Source organism: Rutidosis leptorrhynchoides, chromosome 2, assembly GCF_046630445.1.
Source record: "Rutidosis leptorrhynchoides isolate AG116_Rl617_1_P2 chromosome 2, CSIRO_AGI_Rlap_v1, whole genome shotgun sequence".
In the NCBI taxonomy this organism is placed as follows: Eukaryota; Viridiplantae; Streptophyta; class Magnoliopsida; order Asterales; family Asteraceae; genus Rutidosis; species Rutidosis leptorrhynchoides.
This window is the reverse complement of record NC_092334.1, coordinates 484,023,798-484,046,224: the sequence shown is the minus strand read 5'-3', so window position 1 is coordinate 484,046,224 and position 22,427 is coordinate 484,023,798.

Below are 22,427 nucleotides of genomic sequence, written 5' to 3'. Positions count from 1 at the left end.
AATGATAAGTAAATATATTATTAAGTGTATTAACAATGAAATACATATGTAAAAATAAGACTACTAACTTAATGATTTCGAAACGAGACATATATGTAACGATTATCGTTGTAACGATATTTAACTGTATATATATCATACTAAGATATATTATATATCATAATATCATGATAATATAAAAATTTAACATCTCATTTGTTATAATAAACAATGGGTTTACAACATTCAACAAGATCGTTAACCTAAAGGTTTCAAAACAACATTTACATGTAACGACTAACGATGACTTAACGACTCAGTTAAAATGTATATACATGTAGTGTTTTAATATGTATTCATACACTTTTTAAAGACTTCAAGACACTTATCAAAATACTTCTACTTAACAAAAATGCTTACAATTACATCCTCGTTCAGTTTCATCAACAATTCTACTCGTATGCACCCGTATTCGTACTCGTACAATACACAGCTTTTAGATGTATGTACTATTGATATATACACTCCAATGATCAGCTCTTAGCAGCCCATGTGAGTCACCTGACACATGTAGGAACCATCATTTGGCAACTAGCATGAAATATCTCATAAAATTACAAAAATATGAGTAATCATTCATGACTTATTTACATGAAAACAAAATTACATATCCTTTATATCTAATCCATACACCAACGACCAAAAACACCTACAAACACTTTCATTCTTCAATTTTCTTCATCTAATTGATCTCTCTCAAGTTATATCTTCAAGTTCTAAGTGTTCTTCATAAATTCCAAAAGTTCTAGTTTCATAAAATCAAGAATACTTCCAAGATTGCAAGTTTACTTCCAAGTTTTCTAAATCCATTCCAAGTAATCATCCAAGATCAAGAAACCTTTGTTACTTACAGTAGGTTATCTTTCTAATACAAGGTAATAATCATATTCAAACTTTAATTCAATTTCTATAACTATAACAATCTTATTTCGAGTGGAAATCTTACTTGAAATTGTTTTCGTGTCATGATTCTGCTTCAAGAATTTCAAGCCATCCAAGGATCCTTTTGTAGTGACTTGAACTTTTCCATGTTTATATATATATTAAATGAAATTGTTATTTATATGATTAAGTGTTTCCAACATGTTAAGCAATCAAACTTGTTAAGACTTGATTAATTGAAATAGGTTTCATATAGACAATTGACCACCCAAGTTGACCGGTGATTCACGAACGTTAAAACTTGTAAAAACTATACGACGACATATATATGGTTATATATATATTTAACATGATTTTATTATAAGTATGTATCTCATTAGGTATTTTAACAATGAGTTATATACATAAAAATGAGACTATTAATTTAAGAAACTCGAAAACGATATATATAACGATTATCGTTATAACAACGTCTTACTAGGTACATATGAATCATATTAAGATATTGATACACTTGGTTAATTATGTTAAATGATAAGTAAATATATTATTAAGTGTATTAACAATGAAATACATATGTAAAAATAAGACTACTAACTTAATGATTTCGAAACGAGACATATATGTAACGATTTTCGTTGTAACGACATTTACCTGTATATATATCATACTAAGATATATTATATATCATAATATCATGATAATATAACAATTTAACATCTCATTTGTTATAATAAACAATGGGTTTACAACATTCAACAAGATCGTTAACCTAAAGGTTTCAAAACAACATTTACATGTAACGACTAACGATGACTTAACGACTCAGTTAAAATGTATATACATGTAGTGTTTTAATATGTATTCATACACTTTTTAAAGACTTCAAGACACTTATCAAAATACTTCTACTTAACAAAAATGCTTACAATTACATCCTCGTTCAGTTTCATCAACAATTCTACTCGTATGCACCCGTATTCGTACTCGTACAATACACAGCTTTTAGATGTATGTACTATTGGTATATACACTCCAATGATCAGCTCTTAGCAGCCCATGTGAGTCACCTGACACATGTAGGAACCATCATTTGGCAACTAGCATGAAATATCTCATAAAATTACAAAAATATGAGTAATCATTCATGACTTATTTACATGAAAACAAAATTACATATCCTTTCTATCTAATCCATACACCAACGACCAAAAACACCTACAAACACTTTCATTCTTCAATTTTCTTCATCTAATTGATCTCTCTCAAGTTCTATCTTCAAGTTCTAAGTGTTCTTCATAAATTCCAAAAGTTCTAGTTTCATAAAATCAAGAATACTTCCAAGATTGCAAGTTTACTTCCAAGTTTTCTAAATCCATTCCAAGTAATCATCCAAGATCAAGAAACCTTTGTTACTTAAAGTAGGTTATCTTTCTAATACAAGGTAATAATCATATTCAAACTTTAATTCAATTTCTATAACTATAACAATCTTATTTCGAGTGGAAATCTTACTTGAAATTGTTTTCGTGTCATGATTCTGCTTCAAGAACTTTCAAGCCATCCAAGGATCCTTTGAAGCTAGATCTATTTTTCTCATTTCTAGTAGGTTTATCCAAGGAACTTGAGGTAGCAATGATGTTCATAACATCATTCGATTCATACATATAAAGCTATCTTATTCGAAGGTTTAAACTTGTAATCACTAGAACATAGTTTAGTTAATTCTAAACTTGTTCGCAAATAAAAGTTAATCCTTCTAAATTGACTTTTAAAATCAACTAAACACATGTTCTATATCTATATGATATGCTAACTTAATGATTTAAAACCCGGAAACACGAAAAACACCGTAAAACCAGATTTACGCCGTCGTAGTAACACCGCAGGCTGTTTTGGGTTAGTTAATTAAAAACTATGATAAGCTTTGATTTAAAAGTTGTTATTCTGGGAAAATGATTTTTATTATGAACATGAAACTATATCCAAAAATTATGGTTAAACTCAAAGTGGAAGTATGTTTTCTAAAATGGTCATCTAGACGTCGTTCTTTCGACTGAAATGACTACCTTTACAAAAATGACTTGTAACTTATTTTTCCGACTTTAAACCTATACTTTTTCTGTTTAGATTCATAAAATAGAGTTCAATATGAAACCATAGCAATTTGATTCACTCAAAACGGATTTAAAATGAAGAAGTTATGGGTAAAACAAGATTGGATAATTTTTCTCATTTTAGCTACGTGAAAATTGGTAACAAATCTATTCCAACCATAACTTAATCAACTTGTATTGTATATTATGTAATCTTGAGATACCATAGACACGTATACAATGTTTCGACCTATCATGTCGACACATCTATATATATTTTGGAACAACCATAGACACTCTATATGTGAATGTTGGAGTTAGCTATACAGGGTTGAGGTTGATTCCAAAATATATATAGTTTGAGTTGTGATCAATACTGAGATACGTATACACTGGGTCGTGGATTGATTCAAGATAATATTTATCAATTTATTTCTATACATCTAACTGTGGACAACTAGTTGTAGGTTACTAACGAGGACAGCTGACTTAATAAACTTAAAACATCAAAATATATTAAAAGTGTTGTAAATATATTTTGAACTACTTTGATATATATGTATATATTGTTATAGGTTTGTGAATCAACCAGTGGCCAAGTCTTACTTCCCGACGAAGTAAAAATCTGTGAAAGTGAGTTATAGTCCCACTTTTAAAATCTAATATATTTGGGATGAGAATACATGCAGGTTTTATAAATGATTTACAAAATAGACACAAGTACGTGAAACTACATTCTATGGTTGAATTATCGAAATCGAATATGCCCCTTTTTATTAAGTCTGGTAATCTAAGAATTAGGGAACAGACACCCTAATTGACGCGAATCCTAAAGATAGATCTATTGGGCCTAACAAACCCCATCCAAAGTACCGGATGCTTTAGTACTTCGAAATTTATATCATATCCGAAGGGTGTCCCGGAATGATGGGGATATTCTTATATATGCATCTTGTTAATGTCGGTTACCAGGTGTTCACCATATGAATGATTTTTATCTCTATGTATGGGATGTGTATTGAAATATGAAATCTTGTGGTCTATTGTTACGATTTGATATATATATAGGTTAAACCTATAACTCACCAACATTTTTGTTGACGTTTAAATCATGTTTATTCTCAGGTGAATACTAAGAGCTTCCGCTGTTGCATACTAAAATAAGGACAAGATTTGGAGTCCATGTTTGTATGATATTGTGTAAAAACTGCATTCAAGAAACTGATTTCGATGTAACATATTTGTATTGTAAACCATTATGTAATGGTCGTGTGTAAACAGGATATTTTAGATTATCATTATTTGATAATCTACGTAAAGCTTTTTAAACCTTTATTTATGAAATAAAGGTTATGGTTTGTTTTAAAAATGAATGCAGTCTTTGAAAAACGTCTCATATAGAGGTCAAAACCTCGCAACGAAATCAATTAATATGGAACGTTTTTAATCAATAAGAACGGGACATTTCAGTTGGTATCAGAGCGTTGGTCTTAGAGAACCAGAAAATTTACATTAGTGTGTCTTATCGAGTTTGCTAGGATGCATTAGTGAGTCTGGACTTCGACCGTGTTTACTTGAAAATGATTGCTTAACAAATTTTGTTGGAAACTATATATTTTTAACATGTGAATATTATGTGATATATTAATCTCTTAACGCGTTTGATATAATGTGATAGATGTCTACCTCTAGAACAAGTCCCATTGACTCACCTAATAATAATGAAGAGTCAAATGTAAATTGGAATGATTCGTGGACTGATTCACAAGTTCCCGAAGAGGAACCGGAAGAAGAGTCGGAACCGGAAGAAGAATTAGAACCGGAAGAGGAGGAACCGGAGGAGGAAATAGAACCGATGGGGGAAATAATAAAACGGTTAAGTAAAAGAAAATCCTCAACCAACCGACCAAGGTTAATTATGGTCAATGGTGTTTTCGCCAAGGAAGCAAAATATTGGGAGGATTACCAATTCTCCGATGAATCGGATTCCGACGAGAATTCCGATGATGTTATAGAAATTACCCCAACTGAATTTAAAAAGGCAAAAGAAAATAATAAGGGAAAGGGCATAAAAATAGAGAAATCTAATTCCAACCCCGATGAACTTTATATGTATCGTCAACCCCCGAAGCCCTTAAGTTGTAACAATGACCCGGGAACCTCTAAACCACCAGGTTTTTCTAAACCAATGTGGAAAACGACGGCTCGTATTAGGGGAACATCATATATCCCTAGAAATTTGGCAAAACGAACCAAAACCGAAGAAGAAGAAACGAGCGAGTCGGAATAAGATAGTTGTATTCGTGTGGTGTAATATATGTAATATAGTGTGCTTATGCTTTATGATATATGTAAAAATTGCTTGTATTAATAAGTAATTTTTTTTTATGAATCTAACTCTTGTCTATTTTACAGTATAAAAACACAAAATGGATAGACAACCCAATATTTTAAGAGACCTACCCGGAGACATGATTGATGAAATCTTGTCTAGAGTCGGTCAGAATTCTTCGGCACAACTATTTAAGGCGAGATCAGTTTGTAAGACATTCGAAGAACGTTCCAAGAATGCCTTGGTTTATAAAAGGCTTTCGTTCGAAAGATGGGGGATATCACATTGGGAAATCCATAAGTTACGATGTGTTTACTTTGACGCATATATTGCGGGGAACCCAAATGCTATTTTACGCAATGGGTTAACAAATTATTTTGACTCAATATATCCGAATATTGGACTTCGTGATTTAGAAAAAGCGGCTAATATGCAACATAAAGAAGCATGTTATGCTTACGGATTAGTAATGTTCGTTTCTCACCAAAGTGAGAACAAGAACATCGGCCTACAACTATTAAACAAAACGTTCCCACAAGTGACGGAGTCGGTAATTGGGGTAAGAAATGAGGTTTTTAGATTGTTACGGGACTGTTGGACATTACGTAACCCTCGTCCCTTTGACGACATTACAACACGCTGTCTTATCAATGGCCATAACGGTTATGTTCCACAAGACCAAGGATGGGAAGTAGTCCTAGTAAAACCAGAATGCATGACTTGTTTCTGGACGTATGAATTACGTGTCTTTATTGCCTTTGCTGAACGACTTGTGTACTAGCTAGAATTATCTTCACAACTATCTTGTATCAAAGTTATTGTGTGCTATATTTCATGCTTTATGTAAAATAAGCGGTATTGTAAGTTTGTAAAATATTGTATAAAAGTTTGAACGCGAAATATTATTATAATCAGTTTTTCATATAGAATTGTAGTAGTTGAATTGTATATTAGCTACTAAGTATGAACTTAACGGGTAGGTACTACCCGAATTTAAACTTATAAAATGCTAATATGAAGAAAAAGCTTTTATAAATGAGTTCATATTATGCTACGAAATACTATTAACTACTCTTAATATTCTGTATGATTAACTTGTTCCATTTGACTATTTTGAAGGAAATGGCACCGACTACTCGACTCACCGTGAATATGAATGAAGAGGAATTCCGTACTTTTCTAGCTTCAAACATAGCCGCAGTACAGGCTGCGCTACATACCAACAATAACCTTGGATCTAGCAGTACAGGAAATCGTGTAGGATGCACCTACAAAGAATTCACTGCCTGCAAACTGTTGGAATTTGATGGAACCGAAGGACCGATCGGATTGAAACGGTGGACCGAGAAGGTCGAATCGGTGTTTGCCATAAGTAAGTGTACTAAAGAGGACAAAGTGAAGTACGCTACGCATACCTTCACAGGTTCTGCATTAACATGGTGGAATACCTATCTAGAGCAAGTGGGACAAGATGATGCGTACGCACTACCGTGGTCAGCATTCAAGCACTTGATGAACGAGAAGTACCATCCCAGAACCGAGGTCAATAAGCTCAAGACAGAACTTAGAGGGTTACGAACCCAAGGATTTGATATTACCACGTACGAAAGACGATTCATAGAATTGTGCCTATTGTGTCCGGGAGCGTTCGAAGATGAGGAAGAGAAGATCGACGCGTTTGTGAAAGGATTACCGGAAAGAATCCAAGAAGATATAAGTTCACACGAGCCCGCCTCCATACAACAGGCATGTAGAATGGCTCACAAACTAGTGAACCAGATTGAGGAAAGAATTAAAGAACAGACGGCTGAAGAGGCCAATGTGAAGCAAGTCAAAAGAAAGTGAGAGGAAAACGGTGATAAGAATCACCAATACAACAACAACAGCAATTACAATAATAATCGCAACAATTATCCCAACAATCGCAACATCAATCGCAACATCAATCGCAACTACAACAAATGGCCCAACAACAACAACAACAACAACAACAACAACAACAACAACAACTACAACAATCATCCCAAAAATAATAACAACCGCAACAACAACAACAATCAGAAGCAGCTATGCCAAAGGTGTGAAAAGTATCACTCGGGGTTCTGCACCAAATTTTGCAACAAGTGTAAAAGAAATGGTCATAGCGCGGTGAAGTGTGAGGTCTACGGACCAGGGGTTAACATAACGAAAGGAACAAATGGTGTCGGAACGAGTAATGGCGGAGCAAGTAGTGTCGGAGCAAGTTATGCCAATGTAGTTTGTTATAAATGTGGAAAACCGGGCCACATTATTAGAAATTGACCGAACCAGGAGAACACGAATGGACAAGGCCGCGGAAGAGTTTTCAATATTAATGCGGCAGAGGCACAGGAAGACCCGGAGCTTGTTACGGGTACGTTTCTTATTGACAATAAATCTGCTTACGTTTTATTTGATTCGGGTGAGGATAGAAGCTATATGAGTAGAGATTTTTGTGCGAGTAGAGATTTTTGTGCTAAATTAAGTTGTCCATTGACGCCGTTGGATAGTAAATTTTTACTCGAATTAGCAAACGGTAAATTAATTTCAGCAGATAATTTATGCCGGAATCGAGAAATTAAACTGGGTAGCGAAATATTTAAGATTGATTTGATACCAGTAGAGTTAGGGAGTTTTGATGTAATAGTTGGCATGGACTGGCTGAAGAAGGTGAAAGCAGAGATCGTATGTTATAAAAATGTAATTCGCATTGTACGAAAAGAAGGAGAACCCTTAATGGTGTACGGAAAAAAGGGCAACATGAAGCTACATCTTATTAGTAATTTGAAGGCACAAAAACTAATAAGAAAAGGTTGCTATGCTGTTCTAGCACACGTCGAGAAAGTACAAACTAAAGAAAAGAGCATCAATGATGTTCCCATCGCAAAAGAATTTCCCGATGTATTTCCGAAAGAATTACCGAGACTACCTCCACATCGATCTGTTGAATTTCAAATAGATCTTGTGCCAGGAGCTGCACCAATAGCTCGTGCTCCTTATAGACTCGCACCCAGCGAGATGAAAGAACTACAAAGCCAACTGCAAGAACTATTAGAACGTGGTTTCATTCGACCAAGCACATCACCATGGGGAGCTCCTGTTTTGTTTGTCAAGAAGAAGGATGGTACATTTAGGTTGTGTATTGACTACAGAGAGTTGAACAAACTTACCATCAAAAACCGTTATCCACTGCCGAGAATTGACGACTTATTTGATCAACTACAAGGCTCGTCGGTTTATTCGAAGATCGAATTACTTTCTGGATATCATCAAATGCGAGTAAAGGAGGATGATATTCCAAAAACTGCTTTTAGGACGCGTTATGGTCATTACGAGTTTATGGTTATGCCGTTTGGTTTGACTAACGCACCAGCTGTGTTCATAGACCTTATGAACCGAGTGTGTGGGCCATATCTTGACAAGTTTGTCATTGTTTTCATCGATGACATACTTATTTACTCAAAGAATGATCAAGAGCACGAAGAACATTTGAGAAAAGTGCTAGAAGTATTGAGGAAAGAAAAACTGTACGCTAAGTTTTCAAAGTGTGCATTTTGGTTGGAAGAAGTTCAATTCCTCGGTCACATAGTGAACAAAGAAGGTATCCAGGTGGACCCGTCAAAGATTGAAACCGTTGAAAAGTGGGAAACCCCAAAAACTCCGAAGCATATACGTCAATTTTTAGGATTGGCTGGTTACTACAGAAGATTCATCCAAGATTTCTCCAAAATAGCAAAACCCTTGACTGCATTAACGCATAAAGGGAAGAAATTTGAATGGAAGGATGAACAAGAGAAGGCGTTTCAATTATTGAAGAAAAAGCTAACTACGACACCTATATTGTCATTGCCTGAAGGGAATGATGATTTTGTGATTTATTGTGACGCATCAAAGCAAGGTCTCGGTTGTGTATTAATGCAACGGACGAAGGTGATTGCTTATGCGTCTAGACAATTGAAGATTCACGAGCAAAATTATACCACACATGATTTGGAATTAGTCGCGGTTGTTTTTGCATTAAAGACTTGGAGGCACTACTTATATGGGTTCAAAAGTATTATATATACCGACCACAAAAGTCTTCAACACATATTTAATCAGAAACAACTGAATATGAGGCAGCGTAGGTGGATTGAATTGTTGAATGATTACGACTTTGAGATTCGTTACCACCCGAGGAAGGCAAATGTGGTAGCCGACGCCTTGAGCAGAAAGGACAGAGAACCCATTCGAGTAAAATCTATGAATATAATGATTCACACTAACCTTACTACTCAAATAAAGGAGGCGCAACAAGGAGTTTTAAAAGAGGGAAATTTAAAGGATGAAATACCCAAAGGATCGGAGAAGTATTTTAGTATTCGGGAAGACAGAACCCGGTATAGGGCTGAAAGAATTTGGGTACCAAAATTTGGAGATATGAGAGAAATGGTACTTAGAGAAGCTCATAAAACCTGATACTCAATACATCCTGGAACGGGGAAGATGTACAAGGATCTCAAGAAACATTTTTGGTGGCCGGGTATGAAAGCCGATGTTGCTAAATACGTAGAAGAATGTTTGACGTGTTCTAAGGTCAAAGCTGAGCATCAGAAACTATCAGGTCTACTTCAACAACCCGAAATTCCGGAATGGAAATGGGAAAATATTACCATGGATTTCATCACTAAATTGCCAAGGACTGCAAGTGGTTTTGATACTATTTGGTAATAGTTGATCGTCTCACCAAATCAGCACACTTCCTGCCAATAAGAGAAGATGACAAGAAGGAGAAGTTAGCACGACTGTATTTGAAGGAAGTCATCTCCAGACATGGAATATCAATCTCTATTATCTCTAATAGGAATGGCAGATTTATTTCAAGATTCTGGCAGACATTACAGCAAGCATTAGGAACTCGTCTAGACATGTGTACTGCCTATCATCCACAAACTGATGGACAGAGTGAAAGGACGATACAAAATGCTTGAAGACATGCTACGAGCTTGTGTTATTGATTTCGGAAACAGTTGGGATCGACATCTACCGTTAGCAGAATTTTTCTACAACAACAGCTACCATTCAAGCATTGAGATGGCGTTGTTTGAAGCACTTTATGGTAGAAAGTGCAGGTCTCTGATTTGTTGGAGTGAAGTGGGGGATAGACAGATTACGGGTCCAGAGATAATACAAGAAACTACCGAGAAAATCATCCAAATTCAACAAAGATTGAAAACTGCCCAGAGTCGACAAAAGAGCTACGCGGACAGTAAAAGAAAAGATATAGAGTTTGAAATTGGAGAAATGGTCATGCTTAAGGTTTCACCTTGGAAAGGGGTTGTTCGATTTGGTAAACGGGGGAAACTAAATCCAAGGTACATTGGACCATTCAAGATTATAGATCGTGTCGGACCAGTAGCTTACCAACTGGAGCTACCTCAACAACTCGCGGCTGTACATAACACTTTCCACGTCTAAAATTTGAAGAAATATTTTGCTAAAGAAGACCTCACTGTAGTGACCCGAACTTTTCCATGTTTATATATATTAATTGAGATTGATGTTTACATGATTAAATATTTCCAACATGTTAAGCAATCAAACTTGTTAAGACTTGATTAATTGAAATAGGTTTCATATAGACAATTGACCACCCAAGTTGACCGGTGATTCACGAACGTTAAAACTTGTAAAAAACTATATGATGACATATATATGGTTATATATATAGTTAACATGATATTATGATAAGTAAACATATCATTAATTATGTTAACAATGAACTACATATGTAAAAACAAGACTACTAACTTAATGATTTTGAAACGAGACATATATGTAACGTTTATCGTTGTAACGACATTTAATGTATATATATCATATTAAGAGATATTCGTACATCATAATATCATGATAATATAATAATTTAAAATCTCTTTTGTTATTATAAACATTGGGTTAACAACATTTAACAAGATCGTTAACCTAAAGGTTTCAAAACAACACTTACATGTAACGACTAACGATGACTTAACGACTCAGTTAAAATGTATATACATGTAGTGTTTTAATATGTATTTATACACTTTTGAAAGACTTCAATACAATTATCAAAATACTTCTACTTAACAAAAATGCTTACAATTACATTCTCGTTCAGTTTCATCAACAATTCTACTCGTATGCACCCGTATTCGTACTCGTACAATACACAGCTTTTAGATGTATGTACTATTGGTATATACACTCCAATGATCAGCTCTTAGCAGCCCATGTGAGTCACCTAACACATGTGGGAACCATCATTTGGCAACTAGCATGAAATATCTCATAAGATTACAAAAATATGAGTAATCATTCATGACTTATTTACATGAAAACAAAATTACATATCCTTTATATCTAATCCATACACCAACGACCAAAAACACCTACAAACACTTTCATTCTTCAATTTTCTTCATCTAATTTAACTCTCTCAAGTTCTATCTTCAAGTTCTAAGTGTTCTTCATAAATTCCAAAAGTTCTAGTTTCATAAAATCAAGAATACTTTCAAGTTTGCTAGCTCACTTCCAATCTTGTAAGGTGATCATCCAACCTCAAGAAATCTTTGTTTCTTACAGTAGGTTATCATTCTAATACAAGGTAATAATCATATTCAAACTTTGGTTCAATTTCTATAACTATAACAATCTTATTTCAAGTGATGATCTTACTTGAACTTGTTTTCGTGTCATGATTTTGCTTCAAGAACTTTGAGCCATCCAAGGATCCATTGAAGCTAGATCCATTTTTCTCTTTTCCAGTAGGTTCATCCAAGGAACTTAAGGTAGTAATGATGTTCATAACATCATTCGATTCATACATATAAAGCTATCTTATTCGAAGGTTTAAACTTGTAATCACTAGAACATAGTTTAGTTAATTCTAAACTTGTTCGCAAACAAAAGTTAATCCTTCTAACTTGACTTTTAAAATCAACTAAACACATGTTCTATATCTATATGATATGCTAACTTAATGATTTAAAACCTGGAAACACGAAAAACACCGTAAAACCGGATTTACGCAGTCGTAGTAACACCGCGGGCTGTTTTGGGTTAGTTAATTAAAAACTATGATAAACTTTGATTTAAAATTTGTTATTCTGAGAAAATGATTTTTATTATGAACATGAAACTATATCCAAAAATTATGGTTAAACTCAAAGTGGAAGTATGTTTTCTAAAATGGTCATCTAGACGTCGTTCTTTCGACTGAAATGACTACCTTTACAAAAACGACTTGTAACTTATTTTTCCGACTAGAAACCTATACTTTTTTTGTTTAGATTCATAAAATAGAGTTCAATATGAAACCATAGCAATTTGATTCACTCAAAACGGATTTAAAATGAAGAAGTTATGGGTAAAACAAGATTGGATAATTTTTCTCATTTTAGCTACGTGAAAATTGGTAACAAATCTATTCCAACCATAACTTAATCAACTTGTATTATATATTATGTAATCTTGAGATACCATAGACACGTATACAATGTTTCGACCTATCATGTCGACACATCTATATATATTTCGGAACAACCATAGACACTCTATATGTGAATGTTGGAGTTAGCTATACAGGGTTGAGGTTGATTCCAAAATATATATAGTTTGAGTTGTGATCAATACTGAGATACGTATACACTGGGTCGTGGATTGATTCAAGATAATATTTATCGATTTATTTCTGTACATCTAACTGTGGACAACTAGTTGTAGGTTACTAACGAGGACAGCTGACTTAATAAACTTAAAACATCAAAATATATTAAAAGTGTTGTAAATATATTTTGAACATACTTTGATATATATGTATATATTGTTATAGGTTCGTGAATCAACCAGTGGCCAAGTCTTACTTCCCGACGAAGTAAAAATTTGTGAAAGTGAGTTATAGTCCCACTTTTAAAATCTAATATTTTTGGGATGAGAATACATGCAGGTTTTATAAATGATTTACAAAATAGACACAAGTACGTGAAACTACATTCTATGGTTGAATTATCGAAATCGAATATGCCCCTTTTTATTAAGTCTGGTAATCTAAGAATTAGGGAACAGACACCCTAATTGACGCGAATCCTAAAGATAGATCTATTGGGCCTAACAAACCCCATCCAAAGTACCGGATGCTTTAGTACTTCGAAATTTATATCATATCCGAAGGGTGTCCCGGAATGATGGGGATATTCTTATATATGCATCTTGTTATTGTCGGTTACCAGGTGTTCACCATATGAATGATTTTTATCTCTATGTATGGGATGTGTATTGAAATATGAAATCTTGTGGTCTATTGTTACGATTTGATATATATAGGTTAAACCTATAACTCACCAACATTTTTGTTGACGTTTTAAGCATGTTTATTCTCAGGTGATTATTAAGAGCTTCCGCTGTCGCATACTTAAATAAGGACAAGATTTGGAGTCCATGCTTGTATGATATTGTGTAAAAACTGCATTCAAGAAACTTATTTTGTTGTAACATATTTGTATTGTAAACCATTATGTAATGGTCGTGTGTAAACAGGATATTTTAGATTATCATTATTTGATAATCTACGTAAAGCTTTTTAAACCTTTATTGATGAAATAAAGGTTATGGTTTGTTTAAAAATGAATGCAGTCTTTGAAAAACGTCTCATATAGAGGTCAAAACCTCGCAACGAAATCAATTAATATGGAACGTTTTTAATCAATAAGAACGGGACATTTCACTCACTATTCCGTTGGACGAAATCCAAATCAATGAAAAACTTCAATTCATTGAAGAACCCGTCGAAATAATGGATCGTGAGGTTAAGAGACTTAAACAAAACAAGATACCAATTGTTAAGGTTCGATGGAATGCTCGTAGAGGACCCGAGTTCACCTGGGAGCGTGAAGATCAGATGAAGAAGAAATACCCGCATTTATTTCCAGAAGATACGTCAACACCTCCAACTGCTTAAAATTTCGGGACGAAATTTATTTAACGGGTAGGTACTGTAGTGACCCGAACTTTTCCATGTTTATATATATATTAAATGAAATTGTTCTTTATATGATTAAGTGTTTCCAACATGTTAAGCAATCAAACTTGTTAAGACTTGATTAATTGAAATAGGTTTCATATAGACAATTGACCACCCAAGTTGACCGGTGATTCACGAACGTTAAAACTTGTAAAAACTATACGACGACATATATATGGTTATATATATAGTTAACATGATTTTATTATAAGTATGTATCTCATTAGGTATTTTAACAATGAGTTATATACATAAAAATGAGACTATTAATTTAAGAAACTCGAAAACGATATATATAACGATTATCGTTATAACAACGTCTTACTAGGTACATATGAATCATATTAAGATATTGATACACTTGGTTAATTATGTTAAATGATAAGTAAATATATTATTAAGTGTATTAACAATGAAATACATATGTAAAAATAAGACTACTAACTTAATGATTTCGAAACGAGACATATATGTAACGATTATCGTTGTAACGACATTTAACTGTATATATATATCATACTAAGATATATTATATACCATAATATCATGATAATATAACAATTTAACATCTCATTTGTTATAATAAACAATGGGTTAACAACATTCAACAAGATCGTTAACCTAAAGGTTTCAAAACAACATTTACATGTAACGACTAACGATGACTTAACGACTCAGTTAAAATGTATATACATGTAATGTTTTAATATGTATTCATACAATTTTGAAAGACTTCAAGACACTTATCAAAATACTTCTACTTAACAAAAATGCTTACAATTACATCCTCGTTCAGTTTCATCAACAATTCTACTCGTATGCACCCGTATTCGTACTCGTACAATACACAGCTTTTAGATGTATGTACTATTGGTATATACACTCCAATGATCAGCTCTTAGCAGCCCATGTGAGTCACCTAACACATGTAGGAACCATCATTTGGCAACTAGCATGAAATATCTCATAAAATTACAAAAATATGAGTAATCATTCATGACTTATTTACATGAAAACAAAATTACATATCCTTTATATCTAATCCATACACCAACGAACAAAAACACCTACAAACACTTTCATTATTCAATTTTCTTTATCTAATTGATCTCTCTCAAGTTCTATCTTCAAGTTCTAAGTGTTCTTCATAAATTCCAAAAGTTCTAGTTTCATAAAATCAAGAATACTTCCAAGATTGCAAGTTTACTTCCAAGTTTTCTAAATCCATTCCAAGTAATCATCCAAGATCAAGAAACCTTTGTTACTTACAGTAGATTATCTTTCTAATACAAGGTAATAATCATATTCAAACTTTAATTCAATTTCTATAACTATAACAATCTTATTTCGAGTGGAAATCTTACTTGAAATTGTTTTCGTGTCATGATTCTGCTTCAAGAACTTTCAAGCCATCCAAGGATCCTTTGAAGCTAGATCTATTTTTCTCATTTCCAGTAGGTTTATCCAAGAAACTTGAGGTAGCAATGATGTTCATAACATCATTCGATTCATACATATAAAGCTATCTTATTCGAAGGTTTAAACTTGTAATCACTAGAACATAGTTTAGTTAATTCTAAACTTGTTCGCAAATAAAAGTTAATCCTTCTAACTTGACTTTTAAAATCAACTAAACACATGTTCTATATCTATATGATATGCTAACTTAATGATTTAAAACCTGGAAACACGAAAAACACCGTAAAACTAGATTTACGCCGTCGTAGTAACACCGCGGGCTGTTTTGGGTTAGTTAATTAAAAACTGTGATAAACTTTGATTTAAAAGTTGTTATTCTGGGAAAATTATTTTTATTATGAACATGAAACTATATCCAAAAATTATGGTTAAACTCAAAGTGGAAGTATGTTTTCTAAAATGGTCATCTAGACGTCGTTCTTTCGACTGAAATGACTACCTTTACAAAAATGACTTGTAACTTATTTTTTCGACTATAAACCTATACTTTTTCTGTTTAGAATCATAAAATATAGTTCAATATGAAACCATAGCAATTTGATTCACTCAAAACGGATTTAAAATGAAGAAGTTATGGGTAAAACAAGATTGGATAATTTTTCTCATTTTAGCTACGTGAAAATTGGTAACAAATCTATTCCAACCATAACTTAACTAACTTGTATTGTATATTATGTAATCTTGAGATACCATAGACACTATGATGACCCGGGAATTTCTGACCAAATTTAAACTTAATCTTTATATAATTCTGACACGATAAGCAAAGTCTGTAATATTAAAATCTCAAAAACTTTGAATTGTGTTCATGTAAACATTTGACCTTTGACTATTCCCAACGATTCACGAACCATAGTGGTAAATAAATATATATGTATAATTATAAGTTAAAATATATATATATATATATATATATATATATATATATATCGAAATAATAAAATACAATTTAATCAATTGAGTTATTTATTTAAATTATTACACAAGATAAATTGTTGTCATTAATAAAACTGTATATAAATAAATATAGTCTATGCATAATTATTATTAATTGTAACGCATATATATAATGTATAAATAATAAATATGTAATGAAAGTTAATATATAATATATTATATAAGTAATGATACAGATATATAATATAAATATAAATATAGTTTATATAATAATATTATTACTACTTTCAATTTTAATATTAATATTAATATGAGTGTTAAGTGTTATGAATAATCTATAGATATGAACTTAATAGATATAAATTGATAATATATTATTATTAATATTAATATTAATATTAATATTTATTTATAATATAAGAGGAAATTAGAAAGTTGAGTGTTTGTTACAAATCATTATCAAACTGTATAAAATTTGTACTACTAATTTTGTAGTATGTCTAATACATATTAGGAAGCCAACGAATTCGGTAATGAGTCACAATCTCTTTTCATTTCTTTTCTTCATCTCCTGCTCTCAAATTTTGTTTCTGTCGACCTCAATAATCACACCACAATTCAATTGATGTTCAAATATAGTTACTGCATAAACCAGATACTAGCACGTTACAAATTCCACTACCAATATCCAAGAATGAAAACAGAAACCCAAATAAACAAACCGACACCTTGTTCTTCATAAACTCAAACCCATTTATACGGTTCTTCAACGACAACCATCATCATCACCAATGATCACGTACCTGCAACTCAATTCTGCTGCAGCTGATAGTGCTCCAAATGAACATATATTTAGTAGCAATATCGTTCCAATATGTAAAGTTTTTAAATGTAATTTCCTTATTTTTAGTTGTAATAGTTAAATAAATAAGTGCGAAGACGAAAGACGCAAATCGCTCGAAAATGAAGATTTAAAGACAAAAACAAAGATTTGAAAGACCAAAACGTCTAAAAAGCTCAAATGTACAAGATACAATTCAAAAGGTTCAATTTATTGATGAGAAACGTCTAAAAATGACAAGAGTACAAGTTACAAAACGCAAAGTACAAGATATTAAATTATACGAAAGGACGTTCGAAAATCCGGAACCGGTACCCGAGCCAACTATCAACGCTCGACGCAACGGAGCTGAAAGTACAAGTCAACTATGCACAAGAATATAATATAATATTTAAATAATTCATAATAAGAATAATAATAAATAATAAAAAGTTGTTAATTGAGCATAGTTAAGGGGTCATAAGTGAAAATTTCAAATCAACATTTGCCTATAAAATGGAATTCACGTAGTAATGAAAAAGAACACCTTCACTTCATTTTTCTTTCTTTCCCTCTGTAAGAATATATATATTTATATTTATAATATTAAGTTTAATTTAAGTTTAATAATAATTGGGTTATTGTAAGAAATATTTTACGGGTTTTAAAGTCGAAACTCTGCCCGTGTAACGCTACGCGATTAATCACCACTGTAAGCTATGTTCTTCCTTTTTAAATTAATGTATCGTAACTAAGTTATTATTATGCTTATTTGAGCCGAAGTAATCGTGATGTTGGGCTAAAATATTAAGAAGGGGTTATTGAACTTTGGACCATAATTAAGGTTTGGGCAAAAGACCGACACTTGTGGAAATTGAACTATTGACTATTAATAGATGGGGGGTATTGTCTAATTGAGTGACAACTCATTGGAGTCTGTCGAACCTATCTTCAAATTAATTAACCTAATAATTAATAATGATTATGGTTGTCCTATTTAGTGATGTTCATATGGAATCTGTTATAATCATTTAATTAATCAATTGGGTTGGGTAATTGATTATTCATTCTGATCAAGTGGATGAATTAATATTCATAAACTAATTAAAACAGGGGTGGATTAATACAGTGATAACTAGTGTAATTGTTGACAGAAGTGATAACTGCGTCACAGTTTAAATCCTTAATCAGTTGGAATATTTGACTTCGGGTATAAGGGTAATTTGACGAGGATACTCGCACTTTATATTTATGACCGATGGACTATTATGGACAGAAACCAGATAGACGTATCAAATAAACCAGGACAAAGGACAATTAACCCATGGTAATAAATTAAAATCAACACGTCAAACATCATGATTACGGAAGTTTAAATAAGCATAATTCTTTTATTATATTTCTCATCGTATCTTTATTTACTGTCATTTTATTACTCGCAATTTTATTTTCTGTCATTTTATTTATTGTCATTATTTTACGCACTTTAATTATCGTCATTTATCTTTACGCTTAAAATATAGAATCGACAAACCGGTCATTAAACGGTAAAACCCCCCTTTTATAATAATATTACTACTTATATAATTATATATATTTTGTATAAATATAGTTAAAAATATAGTAAGTATCACCAGCTCCCTGTGGAACGAACCGGACTTACTAAAAACTACACTACTCTACGATTAGGTACACTGCCTATAGTGTTGTAGCAAGGTTTAGGTATATCCCATCCGTAAATTAATAAAACTTGTGTCATATTTTGTAGTATTTTGTATTAAAAATAATACTATTTCGTACACCACGTGCAACACATCAAGTTTTTGGCGCCGCTGCCGGGGAGCGCTAAAACGCTATATTTTTAATTATAATAATATTGAAATAAAATATAATAATATAATAATATTGAAATAGAATATAATAATATAATAATATTTTAGAATCAAAATTTGATACGTAAAGTTTTAAAAAGTCGTATTTATTAAATACTTCAGGGGTATATTTATATTATAACTTATAATTAATAATTTCTATCATGTCGCTTTCATGTGAATAGTAAATTAATTAATTTATTTTCATTTACTATTCATGAATAGTAAATGAATTAAAAAAAAAGTTTTGAAAAAAAAATTATAATTATAAAAAAATTATTAATTTGTAAAAAAAAATCGTTTTTAAAAAAAAAAAAATCGTTTTTTTTTAAGAAAAAAAATTTCGTTTTTTTAAAAAAAAAATTGTAAAAAAAAATTATAAAAAAAAAATCGTTTTTTTTTTAAAAAATTTAAAAAAAAAAAAAAGTTTTAAAAAAAAATTTATATAAAAAAAAAAAAAATTTTTAAAAAAAAAAATTTTAAAATCCTTAAAAAACGAAATATATAAAAAAAAATTAAAAAAAAAAGTTTTTTTTTTATTACCTTTAGATTTTTAGACTCTAGTTACAATTTTTAGTATTAAGTTTAGTTTTGTCATAGTTATTTTTATTTCTAGAATTTTTAGGTTTGCCGTAAAATCCCTTAAGTGCTTATTCCTTAGACTAAGATTTATGTGCTTTAGAATTTTGCGACGCCGTTTTTCGCGCTACTTTCTTATTTTTATTTTTCGACGCCTATTTTTCGACCTTTTATTTTTCGACCTTTTTCGACACGCAATCTTTTTCTTTCTTATTTCTCGCTATTCTAGTTTTAGGATAAGATTTTTATTCTACTTCTTATCTAAATTTCTTAAAATTACGAAAATTTATTTTAAGTGGTTAAATTGATAGACATCAAAATTTTCTGGTTCGTAGTAATAGTTGGATTTGTACGTGGACCGGGTTATTGGAGCCAAACAGTACTCAATTATATTGAGACCAAACGAATTCTGCCCCTCTGCTGCATCTTTTGGCTATTCGAAACGTGGGCAAAATCAGAAAAGTCTATTAATTGGATAACTTATATAATTTTTCTTTTCTTTTAAAAACTAATAGGATATTCAGTGAATGCACCGAGTAAAACGTTCACCACCTTTTGTACGTTCACCACCTGTAACTAGATCAAGACATTTAGCAAATATAACCGCCGTTGATTTTTCTTTAGAATCGTCATCCAGTCGACCAAGAACTCCAACTCAAATTTCCGATAATCCATCTTTTGAACCCGACCTCACAATTGAGAATCCGGAGAATATTCAGGGACAATTCCAAGATCCAGAACCACTAATCATTCATCCTAAACCACAAACCATTAAATCAGAATCTTCTAGTGATTCGTATTCAACAAATTCAATTATGGAAAATCTGGAACCTCTAAGTATGGAAGACCGAATGAGAGCCACACGCACGGGCCAAGGTCACGTCATTATTAAGCCAGACATTAATGCGCCAGATTATGAAATCAAAGGACAAATCCTACACATGGTAACTAATCAGTGCCAATATAGTGGTGCGCCGAAGGAAGATCCAAACGAACATCTTCGTACGTTTAATAGGGTCTGTACACTATTCAAAATCCGAGAAGTTGAGGATGAACAGATCTATCTCATGTTGTTTCCCTGGACTTTAAAGGGAGAAGCCAAAGATTGGTTAGAATCGTTACCTGAAGGGGCGATTGACACATGGGATGTTTTAGTTGAGAAATTTCTTAAAAGATTCTTTCCGGCATCTAAAGCCGTGAGACTTCAAGGAGAAATTGTTACGTTCACACAAAAGTCAAATGAAACTCTATATGAGGCGTGGACAAGATTTGGAAAGTTGTTGAGAGGATGTCCTCAACACGGTTTAGACACTTATCAAATAGTACAAATATTCTACCAAGGTGTCAACGTTGCTACACGAAAAGACATCGACATAACAGCTGGTGGTTCCATTATGAAGAAAACCGCAACTGAAGCTTACAAAATTATTGATAACACAGCCTCCCACTCTCATGAGTGGCACCAAGAGAAAGATATATATCGTTCATCTAAAGCGGCTAGAGCCGATTCTAGCCATAACTTTGATTCCGTTTCCGCAAAAATAGATGCTTTCGAGAGACGAATGGAAAAGATGAATAAAGATATTCACGCAATACGAATCAGTTGTGAGCAATGCGGTGGACCACACTTAATGAAAGACTGTCACATTGAACAAACGATGGAACAACGTGAGAATGTTGTCTACATGAACCAAAGGCTGGAAAATAGTTATCAGAATAATTATCAACCGCCAAGGCCAAACTTCAATCGAAATCAAAACATTCTTTACAATTCAAAAGTACCCGACAATAACTCGTATAACCAACAAGGTCCGAATAACCAACCAACTCAAAACAACACTTTCAATCAACAAAGACCTGGCTTGTATAAACCACCACAACAAACCGACGAGAAGAAGTCAAATCTGGAAGAAGTGGTATTTAAGCTAGTTGAATCTCAAACACAATTTATTGAAACTCAAACCCAAACGAATGAGAGGTTTGATCAGTCATTTAGAACTCAACAAGCTTCCATTTTGAATCTAGAAAAACAAGTAGGTACTCTTGTTAGATTGATGAGTGAAAGGGAACAAGGAAAGCTACCGAGTAATAATGAAGTAAATCCTCGGAATGAAAATGTTAACATGATATCAACAAATTCTGAAAAACCAATACCAGAAGATGGGAAAGTTTTAGATGTAAGTAACAATGAAGAAGTTACACCACCACCACCACCCGAGTATGTAAAGCCAGTGGTGGCACCATACAGACCACCCATCCAATTTCCAAGAAAAGGAGTTGAGTATGAGCAAGTAATAGGTAATAAAGTTTGTGATACCTCTGGAAAGAAGAAGAAGAAGAATAAAAAAGTGCAAGAAACAAAAACAGTAGAAGT